Here is a 19,603-nt window from a genome sequence, read left to right as displayed (position 1 = left end):
GAATATTCCGACGAAATTCCGAGGAACTAGTGTTTGGGGTTTCAAAACGTCAATTTTTTTTTATAAACGCATCGATCGATGTATATATATTCAAAAACGCATCGATCGATCACGTAGATGCACCGGGCCGTAAGAATGTGATCGATCGATGAGATTATCCCATCGATCGATTGAGGATATCAAGTGTTCCTCGGAATTTCCTCGGAATATTCCGAGGAAATTCCGAGGAACTAGTGTTTGGGGTTTCAAAATCTCGAATGTTTTTTTATAAACGGATCGATCGATGGATTTATGTCCAAAAACGCATCGATCGATCACTAAGATGGACCAAAGCGTAACAATGTGATCGATCGATGGGTATATGTCCAAAAACGCATCGATCGATCACTAGTTCGTCGGAATTTCCTCGGAATTTTGTAAAATCCCTATAATATTTCCTCGGAATTTCCTCGGAATATTCCGACGGATTAATGTTTCCTCGGAATTCCGTCGGTTTTTTCCGAGGAACACATTTTTCCTCGGAATTTCCTCGGAATATTCCGACGGATTGATGTTTCCTCGGAATTCCGTCGGTATATTCCGAGGAAATTCCGAGGAAACCCAAATTTTGAGTTTCCTCAGAATTTCCTCGGAATTTCCTCGGGAAATTCCGAGGATTTCATTTTCCGTCGGAATGTCCGTCAGAATACCGCTGTTTTCTTGTAGTGTATATTCTCTTATTCAAATTTTATAGTTTTTGTACATAAATATTGTTTCATTGATAAATTAATTTAACAATTTATCAAAACACGGACATGTTAATAATGTCACATATGGGAAAAGTAAGATGTCTGCCAACCTTCTTTTTTTTTTGTTTAAACCTCAATTTTATGGAATCTTACTTCCCATGAACGGAGAAAATATTCACATAACATGATAACATAGTCATCTTGCCCAAAGAAACAACTATGACAAGGAAGTAAATACAACATCTATATATATATACTAATAAAGTTGAAAAGAAAGATTCCACAATGCGACCACCTCTCCTATCTCCATTTTGCGACATGTGTCGAGCAGAGAGACAACTTCTCTTATTTCATTTTGCTTCCAATTCGTGGATCTTCTTCTTCTTTTCTCTTTGGTGTTTCTAACTCGCCGATTAGCTGGATTTTATGATAATTTATTAGGCATTTATGTTTATTTATTGGCCCATGACATGGAATCCATAAAATTTTCAGCTTTAAAAATGGTTACTCAAACCGATTATCCTTCGCGTAATAATATAATTCCATTTACATTATCCACACGCAAGCCCCATTGGTATAACCTATGTCTATATATTTTAAATACACAACCATATGCATTTCGTATTTCTATTTTCATTATCAATTTTTTTTTAAAAAAAAATCTCTCATTCTATCTCACAAAAACCAAAGCATAACCTACGTATATAAAAACTACACCACATGAAGAGTTTTCGGTATAACTGACACGGGCCCACCGTCTGCAAAAACAAACAAATATATTTTCAAACGAACATCTATTATACTAAGAAAAATCTCAATATAAAAATAATGCAAATACAAAAGATAACTAATATTATCCAGCTCTCATACAAATACACACTACACATCATTATACATGGTCTTCGAAATAAGTAACAACTCAACGTAGACAAAACAACAAACTTATCACAAACCATTGACTCAAAATGATAACGCCCCTGAATAAATGGACCTTTGAACTAAACAGTTAAAGAATTAAAAAAAAAACTCACCTTCTATAAGACATAGCTATAACAACTTATCCTCACACAAAATACTACACCATGAATAACAAGTCACTTCTCTCTTACCAGCTCTCACATCAAACATAATCTACAAGAGCAAATCCACGGTAAACACTACAAAATTACATCCACAGGCCCAACATACAACAATCCATCGTTAAATTTAAGCTACCGTCTATCATTGACAATCAAGGTAATTTAAAAGACAACAACTAAGTACATGGAATTCATGCTAACATACAATCACATTCACCACCGCCGACTCAACCTTGCTTATTCAAGAGACTACTGAATATGTGATGAATAAACTACCAAATGGCTATAATACCATAACTAATGATCTTTAAGTTACTCTTACCATCTGGAACTACAACCAAAATACGACTGCAAGACTTGACGTCGATCTTATCATCACAGATCTAGAGGAAACAAATAGGCCTCCAACTACAGAAGAAGAAAACGATATATGCACTATATGCTTCGGAAATTACGACTATGGAAACAAACTTTGCTCTTTTACTTGCGGTCATAATTTTTATTTTTCGTGCATTGATCAATGGCTTCGTACAAACAAAAGTTGCCCAATCTATAGGGAAAGTAATGTATGATTTCACCCTCAATATGATTAATAACTAGGTGACTACCCGCGCCTTGCGCGGAGTGAAGTACTTTATAAAAATATATGTTACACACATATATGAATGTGCGTTCGGGTTCTATTCAGGTTCGATTTGGATCTATTCGGTTTTCCGGTTTTTGGGTTTTTGGGGTCAAAGACTTTATCTTCATTAAGTATGTCTAAATTTTGGTTCGGATTTGGTTCGGATCTTTGCGGGGTCGATTCGGGTTCGGATAACTCATTTAAATTATTTTTAAAATTTTAAAATTCATTTTGTACATAAAATTTCTCAAAATCAATAAGCAAAATAATATTACATATAAACTTTAATAACATATGTCATAATACCTAAACTTAGTGTATATATATATATATATATATATTGGTTTGATTTAAATATTTGGATAGGGAATCAATAGTTATTTTAAGTATTTTTGGTGTTTTGAGTATACTTTAATTTAGACATTTTGCATATTTATTTTTGACTATTTGTAAGTATTTTGGACAACTTAAAAGTATCTTATATATTTTAGATGTTTTTAATATACATTGAATCTAAAAATAATTAATATATTTAGGTATATAATTTTATTTCAGATATATTCGGTTACCCAAAATACTTCAGTTCTGGTCGGGATCGCTTTCAGTTATGTAAATAACAAAAATTTTAACCCGTTCGGATATTTAATCAATTCCGGTTCAGATTTACTATTATTTTTGGATTGGGTTTGGTTCTGTTTTTTGGATTCAGATATTTTTTCTAGTACGTATGTATTTACATATAAAATGCATTTATTTCATACGAAGTACATATATAATACACCACAAAAATAATTGTAAAAAGGGTTTAAGACACCGTAATTTATTTCAAATTATATATCTAAATTTTGTGTACAGTGGGATACAAAATTTAAAATTCCGTATTATATCTAATATTAAATGTATTACAATGTTTAGAAAGCTAAATATTGGTATTTCCATTTTTTAAAAGTGTCATTAAGCTTGATCAACTTAATCACTTCCATTAGTCATTACGCATATAAGGGAAATAGAAAATTTAATATCATTTTATCAAGTAAGAATAATATCTATGGATAATAAATGAAGATTGTAATAAAAAAATACCTTAAGCCATATATTTGCTCAAATTGCCATCGTATATTATAAAAAATATTTGTGATCAACTACAAAGATGGTCGATGACTCTTTATAAATGACTCTTACGCCATTGATATTATGTCCACATATTTTTTTGGTTAATATCTTATACTACAACAAAACAGCGGTATTCTGATGGACATTCCGACGGAAAATGAAATCCTCGGAATATCCCGAGGAATTTCCGAGGATATTCCGAAGAAACACAAAATTTGGTTTCCTCGGAATATACCGACGGAATTCCGAGAAAATATTCTTATGGAATACCGAGGAAAAATGTATTCCTCGGAAAAAACCGATGAATTCCGAGGATATATTATAGCCGCTAGAGAGCCGTTGGGAGATTTTAAAAATTCCGAGGAAATTCCGACGAACTAGCCGTTTCCGTCGGAATTCGGTCGGAATTTCCTCGGTCTGTCGGCAGGATTTCAACTATAAATACAAGCACCCCTCTTCCTCTTCATTCACTTCATATCTTCATCCTCCCTCTTCTCTCTTTACACACGAATTTGATTCATAAAAAACATGTCTTCTTCAAATTATTTTCGTTCTTGGATCGATCGACCTCATTTGGATCCGAACACGAGACTGCTTACGGAAGAATACCAACGAGGTATAACCGAGTTCATGGGGTTAGTTCACCGACAACCGGAAGCAAAAACAATTATGTTAAGATGTCTTTGCTCTAATTGTAAAAATAGAAAGGTTATTAAAGAGTGGGATGTTTGGACTCATCTATATTTGAGTGGGTTTACACGAAGTTACAAAATTTGGTATCATCATGGGGAAACTGATTAAGAACATGGTAGTACTAGCGAACTTCAGCCAGCGGTTAGATTAGAAGAACCAATTAGAACGGATGTAGATTATGGTGTAGGTACTGAGCAGATGGTAAATGATCATTTTAGAGGGGAAGATTTACCCAATGCACAAGCTAGGAGATTTTATGATATGTTGGATGCTGGAAAGCAACCATTGTACGAAGGTTGCAGAGATGGTCATTCAGCTTTATCATCTGCTACAAGATTGATGGGCATTAAAACAGATTATAATTTGGCTGAAGACTGTGTGGATGCGATTGCTGATTTTGTAAAAGGTATTCTACCCGAGGATAATGTAGCTCCTGGTTCATACTACGAGGTTCAGAAACTCGTAGCTGGTCTTGGTTTATCGTATCAGGTAATAGATGTATGCAGCGACAACTGCATGATTTATTGGAGGGCGGATGAACAGCGGGTTACATGCAAATTGTGTGGAAAGCCTCGTTATAAAGATACGAGTGGAAGAGTTCCAGTGCCATATAAAAGGATGTGGTATTTGCCTTTGACGGAAAGGTTGCAGAGGTTATATCTGTCTGAACGCACAGCGCAACCAATGAGATGACATGCAGAGCACTCAACAGGTGGTGAGATCAGACATCCTTCAGATGCAAAAGCGTGGAAGCATTTCCAATCAAAGTATCCCGACTTTGCGTATGAGAGAAGAAATGTCTACCTTGGATTATGTACTGATGGTTTCAGCCCGTTTGGCAAGTGTGGAAGACAATATTCTCTATGGCCAGTCATTCTTACACCATACAACCTACCCCCAAACTTGTGCTTGCGACGAGAGTTTTTGTTTCTCTCGATTCTCGTTCCCGGACCAGAGCATCCTAAGAGATCACTTGATGTGTTTCTTCAGCCACTAATATATGAGTTGCAACAACTATGGGCTCAAGGTGCTGAAACATACGATGTTTCGTGTAAAGAAAACTTTCAAATGCGGGCAGTACTAATGTGGACAATAAGTGATTTTCCAGCATATGGTATGTTATCTGGATGGACAACGCATGGAAGGCTATCATGTCCATATTGTCAAGATAACACTGATGCTTTCCAACTAAAACACGGAAGGAAAACGTGTTGGTTTGACTGTCACAGGAGATTCCTACCACCTGATCATCCATATCGTAGGAGTAGGAATTTGTTTACGAAGAACAAGAGGGTGTTTGACAGTCCACCTCCGGAAATTTGTGGGAAAGATTTGAAGACACAACTAAGAGATTTTGGTGCAGAAAGGACGCCAGACGTCGGTGGACATGAGCGTTTTCCGGTAGATGCTGTTGGAGACCTACATAACTGGCACACAAAAAGTATTTTCTGGGATCTGCCATACTGGGAGGATCATCTGCTAAGGCATAATTTAGATGTCATGCATATTGAGAAGAAATTTTTTGACAATCTCATAAACACGATCCTTAATGTTCAAGGTAAAACAAAGGATAATTTGAAGTCAAGACTGGATTTAGTCGATATATGTGCTCGTTCAGAACTTCATGTTGATGAGAATGGTAGGGCTCCTTTTCCCATATACCGACTTGATGCAGAGGGAAAAGATGCGTTCTTTGATTGGATTTCAAACAATGTGGAATTTCCAGACGGTTACGCATCTAATTTGCGTAACTGTATCGACAGAAAGGAAGGAAAGTTTACTGGCTTGAAAAGCCATGATTGCCATGTAATGATGCAGCGCCTCCTTCCCTTTGTCTTCAAGGAACTATTACCACGAAATGTTCATGAAGCAATTGCAGGGATAAGTGGTTTCTTCCGCGATTTATGCACGAGATCAGTGACTCTTGAAGGTATTGAAAATTTGAAGACTAACATAGCCGTGATTCAGTGCAACCTTGAGAAGATATTTCCTCCCTCATTTTTTGATGTTATGGAGCATCTTGTTATTCACCTGTCAAGAGAATTGGAACTTGGTGGTCCTGTGCAGTATAGATGGATGTATCTGTATGAGCGGTACATGTTCCATTTGAAGAAGATGGTGAAAAATTTAAGTAGGGTGGAAGGTTCTATAGTCGCACAGATGATCAATGAAGAAACTTCAAACTTTGCCGAGTACTACTTTCCAGCAGAAGTTCAGACCAAAAACAGAAGACCTGCTCGACATGATGATAGAGGCGAACGGGCAACATATCATGTTACGGTTCCAGACATTTTCACAGACGTTGGACGACTTAGCGGAAAACCAAAGGACCGTCGACTTACTGAGCAGGAGCGCAGTAATTTGCAAACATATTTGCTCACCAACTGCGAAGATGTTCTTCAATATGAGAGGTAAATAAATTAGCTTACAAATTTTTATTTTAACAAGTTGAAATTTAAATCTTAATTAATTACATTATTGTCATCATATGTACAGGATTTTCATGGTAGAAAAGAAGTTCGAATATAGATACGCCACAGAGGACGAACTAGAAGAAATGAAGCAGAGAGAATTTTCTAGATGGATGTTTACTTATGTGAGTGCTTTAAACAAATTAAAATATCATTTATCACATATTTATACTAATTCACATTTATTGATATAACATATATATGTGCTATTAATATAGGTGTCTGCTGGTTTGGCCAGAGGTGAAACATTTGACGATTGGATACGCGAGATGGTCGTTGGACCAAAATTTGTTGTGAAGTCATATCCGAAATTTTGTACTCGAGGATATGCATTCACAACTCAGAAGAGAAGACGTTCGAGTACGACTTATGATGCTGGCGTTTGTTCTGCATCAGGAGATGATGTATACTACAGACACATACATGAGATTTTGGAAATCAAGTATTTGAGCATGGTTGGATTGCGCTGTACTGTTTTCTATTGTGATAGGCACGACAACACTCTAGATCGAGGTGTGAGAACAGATTCATTTAGTGTTACATCAGTAAATTCGAGGCGAAAGCTGCAATATTATGATCCTTTCATTCTTGCTTCTCAGGCCGATCATGTAATTAAATGTTAATTATTTAGAATGATTCATCATCATGTGTATTAATTTATAATTTTACTAATAATTTTTTTAATGTTACAGGTTTGTTATATCAAGTACCCTCGGGTAAGGAACAGAGATGATCCATGAGTTACTGTTACAAGACTCAACCCGAGAGGCCGAGTTCAGGGAAGTTCTGAGCTGGAAGACCCACTACAACCAAGCACATCCGGCAACATAAGTGCAGCAGAAGATTTAGCTGGAGTTGGCCTTGTAGTCGATTTAACCGACTTCGGAGAGGAAGCCGTCGTTCACGTAGAGGATGAACCAGTGATTGGAGAGTTTCACCAAGATCCAGATTCAGATTCATCTGGTGATGATGATTCGGAAACAGACTAGCATCGACTTTTTTTTTTTTTTTGGAATCTTCCGACGGAATTCCGAGGAAGATAAGGGTTTCCTCGGAATTCTCTCGGAAGATTCCGAGGAAATTTCAAGGAAGTAGAGTTTTTAAACCGAAAACAATGTTTTGCGGTTTGAATAACACTTATATAACCCTTATTAAGTGTCTTAGACTGATTATGAAGTCAAAAATTTGTTCCTTACCCTATAATAAACATTTTTTCGATTGTATGAACGAAATCCCCACAACATAAGAGAAACACTTTACACTTTAATGAACGGTAAAGGGAATACTTACAATTCGTTTTGAAATTTTGTTATTTCATGGTTTATGATCATCTATACAAAGAATCTTCAATGGTATGCATTACAATTGTATAAGAAATGAAATACGGCAAAAAAAATCGATGTTTTGAAACCCCAAACACTAGTTCCCCGGAATTTCCTCGGAATATTCCGACGGAATTCCAACGGATATTTATGTATCCGTCGGAATTTCCTCGGAATATTTTCATTTAACCGGGCAAATATTTCGCGAAAATTGAAATCAGAATTCCGAAGAAATTCTGACGGAAACTATCCGTCGGACCCTAGGTTTTATAACCACAAGCCGCTTCTTATTCCCCATTTCTCTCTTCTTCCTCTGTGCGGCTCCTCTCCCTCCTCTCCGGCGATCTCCCCCTTCTCTCCGACGATATCTCCGGCGATCTCCCCCTTCTCTTACACAAATCATGTAAGAACCCTATCCCACTCTCTTAGGTTCTATTTGTTAGGTTTTTGTGTAGATTTGATAGATTTTTGTTAGGGTGATTGGTTAGGATTGTGATTTGGTTGAATAATTTGTTTTGTTGAATTGATTTAGAATTTTTTTATAAATTTTTTATTTTTTTGTATTTATAAAATCGATTTTTGTGATTAAAAACTATTATTTGGGATTTAAAAAAAAAAATATATATATATATAATATAAATTTCTATATTTATTAAACATTTTTAATATTATTAAAACTATATTTTGTAATTATTAAACTATTTTTATTTATTAAAACTATTTTTTGTTTATTAGAACTATTTTTATATATTTATTAAACATTTTTAATATCTATAAAACTTTTTTGTGATTAAAAACTGTTATTTGGGATTTAAAAAAAAAAGAATAGATATATATATATAATATAAATTTATATATTTCTATATTTATTAAATTTTTTTTTTTTATTTACAGGTCTCATGATGATCAGACCCGGCCTCGACAGCGTCGTGGTCGTGGTGGTACGGGGAGCCAGTCTCGGGATTCCAGCCATTTTCAGGATTCTCTTTCGCCCCACAGCTCCTACCATACATCTCCCTCTGCTGCACCCGCTCCTGCTCCTCTGGGTCCTCCGGGAGTGATGAGTGTTGCGGAGTTGGTTCGACAGCCCCGTCGTGACCATCTTCCCTATCTCACTCCGTATCCACATGGACGGGGTCAAACATGGTAATTAAACATATTTTTTTTTTCATTAAAATTTGATTCATTATTAACCGTTTGTTCTTTTTATTAGGTTCAACCGACCCGGGAACGGGATCAGCGCATGGATCAATCGTATGATGTACTCGGCCCTCGACAAGGGACATCCGACTTTCACTGACTTCCCTACCGACAAGCAGCATCTGTGGTTTCGTCAGTTTGCGGTAAGTATTCTAATTTTTTACTTATATTTTTAATCTTTAATATAAATTTTCTACTAATTGTTTTTTTTTCAGCAAGAATTCAACTGGAATTCCGATGAGACGCTCTTTATCTATCACCACTTCGTCCATAAAGTTATGGACAACTATGGGAAGCAGATCCACGAGTGGAAGAAGAAGTGGGAAATCAACAAGGTTTGTTTAATGTATTAAACAATTTTTTAATTTATTAAACTATTTTTTAATTTATTAAACTATTTTTTAATTTATTAAACTATTTTTTTTTTTTAATTAAAATGTCCCAAAGTCGATAAACAACACGGTCTGGATGGAGTTGTGTGCGCATTGGGATAAGGAAGAGACGAAAGAAACTTCTTCCACCAACTCCACCAACCGCAGGAGCGACCGTAAAGGGAAGGGCGTCTTCAAGCATAACTTGGGTGCTCAATCTATTGTCTCTCTGGGAGATCGCATGGTAAGTTCAGTCGCTTTTTCTTCAATTATTTAAGTTTTGAAATTTTATTTTTTGTGCATTTTTTCTAATTTCTAATGTTTCTTTAATTTAGGTTTTTTTCAAGGCGGAAGAAAATGATGGCGAGCCGGTTGATGATCTCGCCCTAATGAAGAGGGCGTATACCAACAAGAAGACCGGCCAGATTGATGACGGTCTTGTGAGGGAAGTGGTCACCCTGGTCCAAACTCAGGTGCAAGACGAAGTGTCTCAGCTTCAAACCGAGGATGACGCTTCGACGGCTTCGACCAACTTGTCCCGGTTTCGAATCAACGAAATCAGTGAATCCATAAGTTCTTTTTTTTTTTAAAGTTCAATTCATTTATTTCTTGATTTAAATTTGGCTATTTTCTATTTCAGTCTGTTCCAAAGAAGAAGGGACGTTTGGTCGGTTTGGGTCGTCGCACCCGGTCGGTTCCTCCTTCTTCTGCACCACCACCATTTGTTGATCCAAAAGTACTTACGGCTCAGTTGAAGGACAAGGATGATCGCATATCTTTGTTGAAGACCCAAATGGCGGCTCAACAGGTGGACTATGAGGCACAGAGGAGGTTGAACCAGCAAATGATGGAGATGATGCAGAGGATGTACCCGAACGAGGTGTTCTCAGACGTGCGAGACCCGTAGTTTTGTTTTTTTTCAAAAACTCGGAATGTTTTATTTTTATTTGTACAACTTTGAACATTAACTAGTATGATTTTAATTTTAATTTTAATTTTATATTTTCGAATTTAAATTTCAAAAATTTTATTTAAAAAAAAAAATTAATTTTTTTTTAAATTCCGAGGAAATAAACCCTCGGAATATACCGAGGGACATGTTCCTCGAAATATACCGAGGGACTCATTCCTCGGAATATACCGAGGGACTTTTCCTCGGAATTTTCCGAGGGTTCATTTCCTCGGAAATTCCCGATGAAAATTCTGAGGAACATTTCGTCGGAACCTCCGAGGTAAATTTCGAGGAAGTTCTCCCTCGGTATATTCCGAGGAGCTTTCCGGCGAACTGGTGGTCTTCGGAGTTTCCTCGGAAATTTGTTTCCTCGGAATTCCGTCGGAAAATTCCGAGGGATTTCCGAGGAAAAAAGAATTTCCGAGGAGTTATTTCCGAGGACTTGTTTCGTCGGTATGTCGTCGGAATAACGTTATTCCGACGACATACCGACGATTTTTTCCCTCAGTATGTCGCTGTTTTCTTGTAGTGCTCAGTTGAAGGACAAGGATGATCGCATATCTTTGTTGGAGACCCAGATGGCGGTTCAACAGGCGGGCTATGAGGCACAGAGGAGGCTGAACCATCAAATGATGGAGATGATGCAGAGGATGTACCCGAACGAGGTGTTCCCGAACGTGCCAGACCCGTAGTTTTTTTTTTTCAAAAACTCGGAATGTTTTATTTTTATTTGTACAACTTTGAATATTATCTAATATGTTTTCAATTTTAATTTTAATTTTATATTTTCGAATTTAAATTTCAAAATTTTATTTTTTTAAAAAAAATTAATTTTTTTTAAATTCTGAGGAAATGAACTCTCAGAATATACCGAGGGACATGTTCCTCGGAATATACCGAGGGACTCGCTCCTCGGAATATTCCGAGGGACTCGTTCCTCGGAATTTTCCGAGGGCTCCGTTCCTCGGAAATTCCCGATGAAAATTCCGAGGAACATTTCGTCGGAACTTCCGAGGAACATTTCGTCGGAACTTCCGAGGATTGGATCATCGGAAAGTCCATCGAAATATCCTGAGGAAGTTCTCCCTCGGTATATTCCGAGGAGCTTTCCGACGAACTGGTGGTCCTCGGAGTTTCCTCTGAAATTTGTTTCCTCGGAATTCCGAGGAAAAATGAATTTCCGAGGAGTTATTTCCGAGGACTTGTTTCGTCGGTATGTGGTCGGAATAACGTTATTCCGACGATATACCGACGATTTTTTCCCTCAGTATGTCGCTGTTTTCTTGTAGTGTTACTTCTATACTTATATAATGGAATACAATGTAGGTTTAGGATATGTATGTCGTTGCAAGCCTTTATTTAAAAATAACTAATTATTTAAATTAACGTCTTAAGATCATATCGATAAAATAAGTATAGTCTGTAAACATTAAATTTTTTATTTCCTAATAATATACGCGTCTTCTAAGTAGCGGTTGAGTTATTATTGGGTTCACCCCCTAAGATGATGGGTTCATCAACCAATAGTAATTGATTATTTTATATTTTATATCTTTTAAAAAATGAAACAAAACAATAAAGAATTTAATTTATATTATATCTTTTAAATAAAAATATAAAAAAAACTCTAAAATAGTTATAATAACAAATTTTTTTAATAAACTAATATTGACAATGCTGTCAGCACAATAGTAAACCATAAACCCTAAATTCTAAACTTTTTTATAAATCCTAAACTTTGGGGTAAATTCTAAACCCTATAACATAAATATTAAAAACTAAATGTTAATCTAAACCCATGGATAAACCATAAACCCTAGAATTTATCATTTATTCGAGGGTTAATGGTTTACCCAAGGGTTTAGGGTTTAGTGATTAGGAGTTAGGGTTTAGTGTTATTAGTATTTTATTTTTAATGTTTTTATGGTTTAAAATTTATCGAAAATTTTAGGATTTAATCAAGTTTTAGGATTTACCCAAGGGTTTAGGGTTTAGAATTTAGGGTTTAAAGTTTAGTATTGTACTGACGGTGTTAACGATATTAATTTTTTATTGTTGCAACTATTAGTTTTTTTAAGGTATTTTTATCTTTTTATTTTTAAAACATAATATAAATTAAATTCCTTATTATTTTGTTTCTTTTTTTTAAAAGATATCAAATATCAAATAACCAACTACTATTGGTTGGTGAACCTAGAGGTTTACCCTAAAGAGTGAACCCAAGAATAACTCGTAGCGGTTTATATCATGTCCATAATGAATCCCTAATCGATTTTCTACCAACAGTTTTTTCAATTGCATCCTTAAGATGTCACGTAAAATTAATTGACATTTTAATTAAGTGATAATTAAGAAATATTTTTTTAATTATTATTACATCTTTTTAATGTTTTTCTATTGATATATAAATGATAGCTATTAGGTTATACACTTATAGTCGTAGAGGACTCAATATATTATCAAATCTCGCCTTGCTGCCAAAGTTTTGCATATTAAATATAAATTTTCTATATTTTGATCATTCCGATTTGTGTATCAAGTCTATGTTATTCGATTTTTAACTATAAGATTATTAAGTTAGTATTATTTAATCGTTTGATCTAAAAAGGAAAACATCATTTATACATAAATAAAAGTAAATCTCTTCGATGTGTCTCTTTGCTGGTTTAGGATAATTTATATTCTATACCTACCAATTTTTTTTCAATTTTATTCGGTTCAACAAAACCAGACACCTTCTTCTGTTTTTCAATTCTCGGTTATACAGAACTGTAATATCATAACTACAATGGCTACCAAGGTTTTATGTTGAAATTTTTCATGAGAAATTATGTATTATAATTGTTACTATATATTAACAGACGAAGGTGTCAGGTTTTGTTTGTTTGTCAACTTGTTCGGATGTATAATTTATCATCATAGTTTTCGGTGTCAACTTTGTATGGCCGAGTATTGTTTATCAACTTGTTACACTAGAGGATTGCTTTTCATCTTTTATTTTCCCAACGTCGATATTGTTTATCAATCGCCATGTTCTTATGATCGAGTAAATCAATTGCAATTTGTATACTGTAGTTTTCATAAGTTTGGTTCGAAATAATGACGGACAGGTCTTAATACAGACTCTTGTTCGCCATACGACTCTTGTTCGCCATACGTATTTTACATACATTCGCCAAAGTCTTCATACGGGTATTAATTTCCACTTTAAAATCGAGTGATCTTATCCCCGATATATTATTTGTGAAACATTACAACTTATTTTTGTAGCCACATGTCATCACTAAGATGATTCTTAGAATTATTAGAGAAATATGTTGGTCCATCTAATTATATAATAAGCTTTTTATTAAACTAACCATAAATTCATTATTAATGTCATTTATTATTTCCTTAAATAAAGATTACGGAATTGACTAATGTGGGTAAAGTATATATGACAATTAATGATTTTGAATAATAAAGATCTGATAAAAAAAATGTATCTTCTATCAAATTTGTTTAATTTAAAACTATTAAAATAATGTTTTTTAAAACACAATAACCATATTATAAAAATTTACATTTTTCTGTATATTTTATATTTTGAATTTTTAAAAATGACTATAAATTACTAAAACTGTTAAAAGTCTCACATTCAAATTTTTTGATCCATGGTTTAAATTTTTTGTTATGACAAAATACAAATGATTACAAAATCATATAAGTAAAAGTCTAATTTAATTAATCATTAAGATTTAAAATATATATGTATATATATCATTCTAAATTAAACTATAAACCATATTGAATAAATAAATATTTTAGTTTCAAAATTTACTTTGAATAATTTTTTTTTGATAAAAGTTTTGAACTAACATTGATAAATTTTTTTAAATTATCAATTACTAAAATTATTATTCCCACAATAAAAATTTTGTTATCAGTTATTTAAAGTTTTTACTATTAAAAATACACATGATAAAAAAACATATGAGTAGAAAGCATCATTTAAAAAGAAAAATAGACATTAATATTAAAAATATACTATGTATGTTAATATCATTTAAATTTAATTACATATCCTATCAATTTTTTTTAAAAAAAATGTTTGGATTAATAAAATTGATTTATACGTTCGCACCAATTTAATTATATATGTAATAGTTACTAACTTTTAATTATTCAATATATATTTATTATTTCATAATATGTAAGAACATATAATACATAAAATAATTTATATGTATAATGTTTATCCCGTGCAAGGCGCGGGTCTTAATCTAGTGTTATATAATTATGGAAAAACGTGGCAACGTTAGATCAGAAGGATTTAGAAAAAAGATTTAGAAGGCATTTAGATGTGCCACATAAGCAAGGGGTTTTTTTTAATAATTACAAAATTGAAGTTACATTTTTTTAAATGCTTCTCAATTAATATATAGGGGATTTATCCTGATTAATAAATATTTTTTTTCATTCACACTATTATTTTAGTATATAAAAATAAATAACCTCAATAAAGACAAATAATACATGAAACAAAAAAAAATTAAGAATATTACTTCCCAAAATTAAACTACAAATGCCGGGACTATTTTATACAATTTGCAGCTTTCTTAATATTTACCTACATTACTTAAACTATAAAACCATTAGCAACACCATGGATCCATATATTGCTTCATCATCTAATATAACTATAACTTTCAAAATACTATCCACCAATCAAGATATGCTACATCAAAAAAATACAAACTACAACAAAAGACAGCTGCTCCGTGCTACGTGCAGACAAACCACTAGTATCTATTAATAATAACAATTCAAATTAACGTGAAAAATTGTGAATTTCAGTTAAGTTGAAAAGTGGTGTCTTTTTACAATTATATGTTTCAAGAGTTGTTTCTTTCCCTTGTATAAGAAACATTAGTTTTTAAAAACAGTTAATGTGTTTTTCTATAGTAAAATTATTCTTTGAAATGATATGCCTATTTGAAATTTATTATTTTAAAATAGGTAAAGTGCTTTCAATAATAAAAATGTTTTTAACTAATGTGTCTATTCAAAATATATTTTGTAAGAGTTTTATTTTCAAATAACTACCTATAAATTAAAAAGATGTGACTATTCATATTGAGCTTTGATTTATTTTTTCAAATAACTAAACTGTCTTTCTATAAAAAAGAGTGTGTGTGATTTATGTTAAGAGTTATGTCCTTTCATCAAAACTTAAGGAATCTCATTGGATTGACTGCCTAAATCCTCTCCTACTTAGCAAACCCGCGCTGATCACCCACAAACTACTGAACTGAACTCATCGAAAAACCCACCCAAATTATTTTATTCTAACTAATTCCACATCTGAAATTAAAAAATGAAATTGAGTTTGAGTTTACTATTAGCGATTAAAGGTCTGACTGGTTCAAACGCAGCGGCTGCGGTTCGGGGAGTTTGCGTATGCTGGTGGTTGTGATTTTTAGCGGTTTTAAGAGATTTGTACAACTGGTTCTCTGGTTAAAAATCGGTGCATTTGTGGGATACTTATGACTGGTTAACTACCAAATGCAACAACGGTTAAATAATAAATTAACAGTATTTACATTTTTTATAATTATAAAAATATCAAAAATCATAATATTATAATAAATATAAAAATTATATTTAGAAAGTTATAGTTTTAAATTTTTTAAAAATTATAGAAAATATTTTTATTTTAAAATTTTGTAATACGAATTAAAATATAATATATATATATATATATATATATATATATTAGTATTTTTATAATTCCAATTTAAATTTAAATTTTTATTTTTGTATTTATATTCTTTTAAAAGAAAAGAAAAAAATTATCCTCCTACAACCGCAAACGCTACCTGAAATCAGCTTTTAAGTTTATGAGGTTTACAGCAGTTTGAGTGATTGTTGCAAAACGCTTGCAAAACACCAACAATCGCTACCAACCACAAAAGCTGCGTTTGCGGGTGATAGCGGAGAAATTAGTCATACCCTAGAGTAAAATATTCAACCCAAAAAAATGCCAAACCTGACCCACTAAACAATACACTAAAGAAAAAAAAAAAATTTCTTTTCACTTGAAATCTGGAAAGCACCGTCTTTTTCGTCTTTTTCACATTTTATTTGTTATTTTCTCCAAACCTCTGAATCCTCTCGCATTTTTAAATATATTTCCTGAGACTCGTCTTCATGCTCTGTTAGTTTCTGTCTTGATTTTCATTGGATTATTAGATTTTTTAGTTGCTTATTTACTTCTAAAATGTATTGTGTCAATGGAGGAGTGTTCTTCGCTTTCCACCATTTAATGAGATGATATGATGATGACGACAAAACATTATAAGAATAGTTTTGTTGTTGTTGATTAATATAAACATCAACGAGGAAGAAAAGAAGAAATTCATAATATTACCAACATTTTACTAAAATCATCTAAGCAATATGATTAATTCAAAATATGGGTAATTACGAGCACGGCTCTGGTTTTAACCTTGATAAACCTTTACTCCTCTCCAATCAAAGTGGTACAATTGATGTTAATAATCCAATTCTTGATACAATTACTAACTTACAGAAGCTGTGATTTCTCTGTTAGGAGTTTTTAAGGCTCGTAAGACAAATATTGTAGTATAAATGATTGTCGAACCAGTTCTGAGGAATATCAAAGCACCGAGAATGCAAATACTTACTTAATCTAAGTGCAACCGATGATTTAAAGGGGTTTTAAACTACTACTAATACTAGAAAGCAATTACAGAATGATACTTTCTTGACTAAGGGAAAAGAAAACTCATGGGCATAGGGATTAGACCTTGGGTGATCAAGTATCGAACTAAGGATGACAAATGATCAATCAAACTATCGACCTTAAGCCTAGACACAATTCTAAGCAAGCTCTATGTCTAGATGAATGCTCATTTGCTAACATATCTCAAACATCAAATGTCTTTGGTTGAATAATATGAAGGCAATCATTACTAACAAGTCTATTAGCTATCTTAGCACCTTTAACAACAAATGTTTTGGCAAAGTATACTAAAAGCCTATGAGAGTTCTCTCAGGCATTTCATCAAACACCTTTTGGGTGAGAAATGCCTATTGATCAACTTTTGAGTGGCCAACTCAGAAGATGCATTATGAATACTCTACTAGCAAGGAACAAGAATGATCTACACTAAAACATCCTAGAACTAACCTAATCACCCTTAATCTCCCTAACCCATGAATTCAAAAAGTGATTACTCACTAATCTCTATGATTCCTCTTAAACCCATATTGGATTTCAGATTAATCATGTAGAGAAATAGACAAGAAATCAACAAGAACACAAGATCAAAACAATGAAATCTGAATCAAAAGAAGTTTTACTAGTCGTTCTTCTCCAAAAAAGAGATCTGGTCTCTGGTGGCTACAAAAGGTACTTAAAACATAGGTTTTGAAAAGTAAAAATGTGCATAATGAAATGACCAAAAAGCCCTTAGAAAACATGAGTTCGACAGGCAAATAGACGCGGAGCGACCTCGGAGCGTCGCTCTGGCAAGTCGCTTCGGCCTTTGGGAGCGACCTCAGTGGGTCGCTCTGAGATGTCGCTTCGGGCTTCGTAGTCGCGAGCGACCTCGGAGCGTCGCTCTGGCAAGTCGCTCCGGCCTTTGGGAGCGACCTCAGTGGGTCGCTCTGAGAGGTCGCTCCGGGCTTCTTAAACGCGAGCGACCTCGGAGCGTCGCTCTGGCAAGTCGCTCTGAGAGGGGTGTCTCATGATAGAAACGCGAGCGACCTCTCCATGTCGCTCTGGCCTGGTCGCTCCGGGATGTGTGTCACAGCGACTTCACGGCGTCGCTCCGGTGAGATCGCTCTGGTGCGCTGCTCGTCCGTTGATCGCTTTAAACACTTCTTTTGAGCTCCCAGTGCACCCAAATGCCTCCAAGAACTCCATGTGGCACTCCAACACTTGATAAAGACTCATGTATGCAAAATGCAACCTAAACGTGGCTAAATCCTAGTCTATATGATCAAAATGCACATGGGTGAGTGGATAAGACAATGGAAATATGCAATATATCAACTCTCCCAAACTTGTTCTTTTACTTGTCCACAAGTGAACTTTCTAGAACTCATAGGGAGAGAGGTTTTAAGGTGGGGAGCTCATAGCCGAAAGAAACACAACTAGCACTCAACTCAACATCTAATCCAACCTGAGCACACTCTCTTATTACACTCTAGCTTCTCTAGGCCTATCTCAACTCCTTTTGCCCTTATACTCATCATCAAGCATCCACACATTCAAATCAACCAACTCTCACATTCATTAAGCATAAAACATTAAGTGAATTCTTGCAAATGGTCAATTGGTCCAAATCATTTGGTTGAGTAAGGGAAGGCTTTTATTCAAGTGGGTCAAGAGGTTCAAAATCCATGGTCTTTTAAAGTGGTTTACTCTCAAATCAAGTAGCCTTGACAATGCACATAATATATCTAAGAAATGGACCAACTCATGCATACAATGCTCAATCTCCATTGTTCTACCATTTTCCCAAACATACAAGTTACACAATCACTTCCCAATGTCAAACCCAACTTCCATCTCTCACCAAAAGATCTCAAGAATACTTTGCACATAAAACTCTTTTTCTTTGAAATCTATAAAGGATTTTCTCAACTTCTAAACAAATCTTAGCTCTAAAAAACTTTGCTAGCCTTCTTTTTTTTTTTTTTTTTTTTATATATAGATATATTTTTTTTTTCGGGGGCCAAGACTTTTCATAAACTCGAGCTAGACGTTTATCTATTAATTCCAATAAGATTATCTATTTAAACACAAAGAGTCTATTCTTTTCCTTCGAACTTTTCATGCTTCTAAACCATAGTCACAACACTCACCCCCACCTATAGCTAGACAATAGAGTGCCTAATCTAGCAAGAATGAAGACCAAGCATTGTCGTTCCCGATACTCTCAACATTATGCACATGTAAGGCTTTCCGAAAAAGGCCTCACTCATCAAATAATGAAATCTCAAAAGGAGGGAAGGGTTTTGGGAATGGTGTACCACTCGA

Source organism: Brassica napus, chromosome C3, assembly GCF_020379485.1.
Source record: "Brassica napus cultivar Da-Ae chromosome C3, Da-Ae, whole genome shotgun sequence".
Lineage (NCBI taxonomy): Eukaryota > Viridiplantae > Streptophyta > Magnoliopsida > Brassicales > Brassicaceae > Brassica > Brassica napus.
This window is presented reverse-complemented; position numbering follows the sequence as displayed.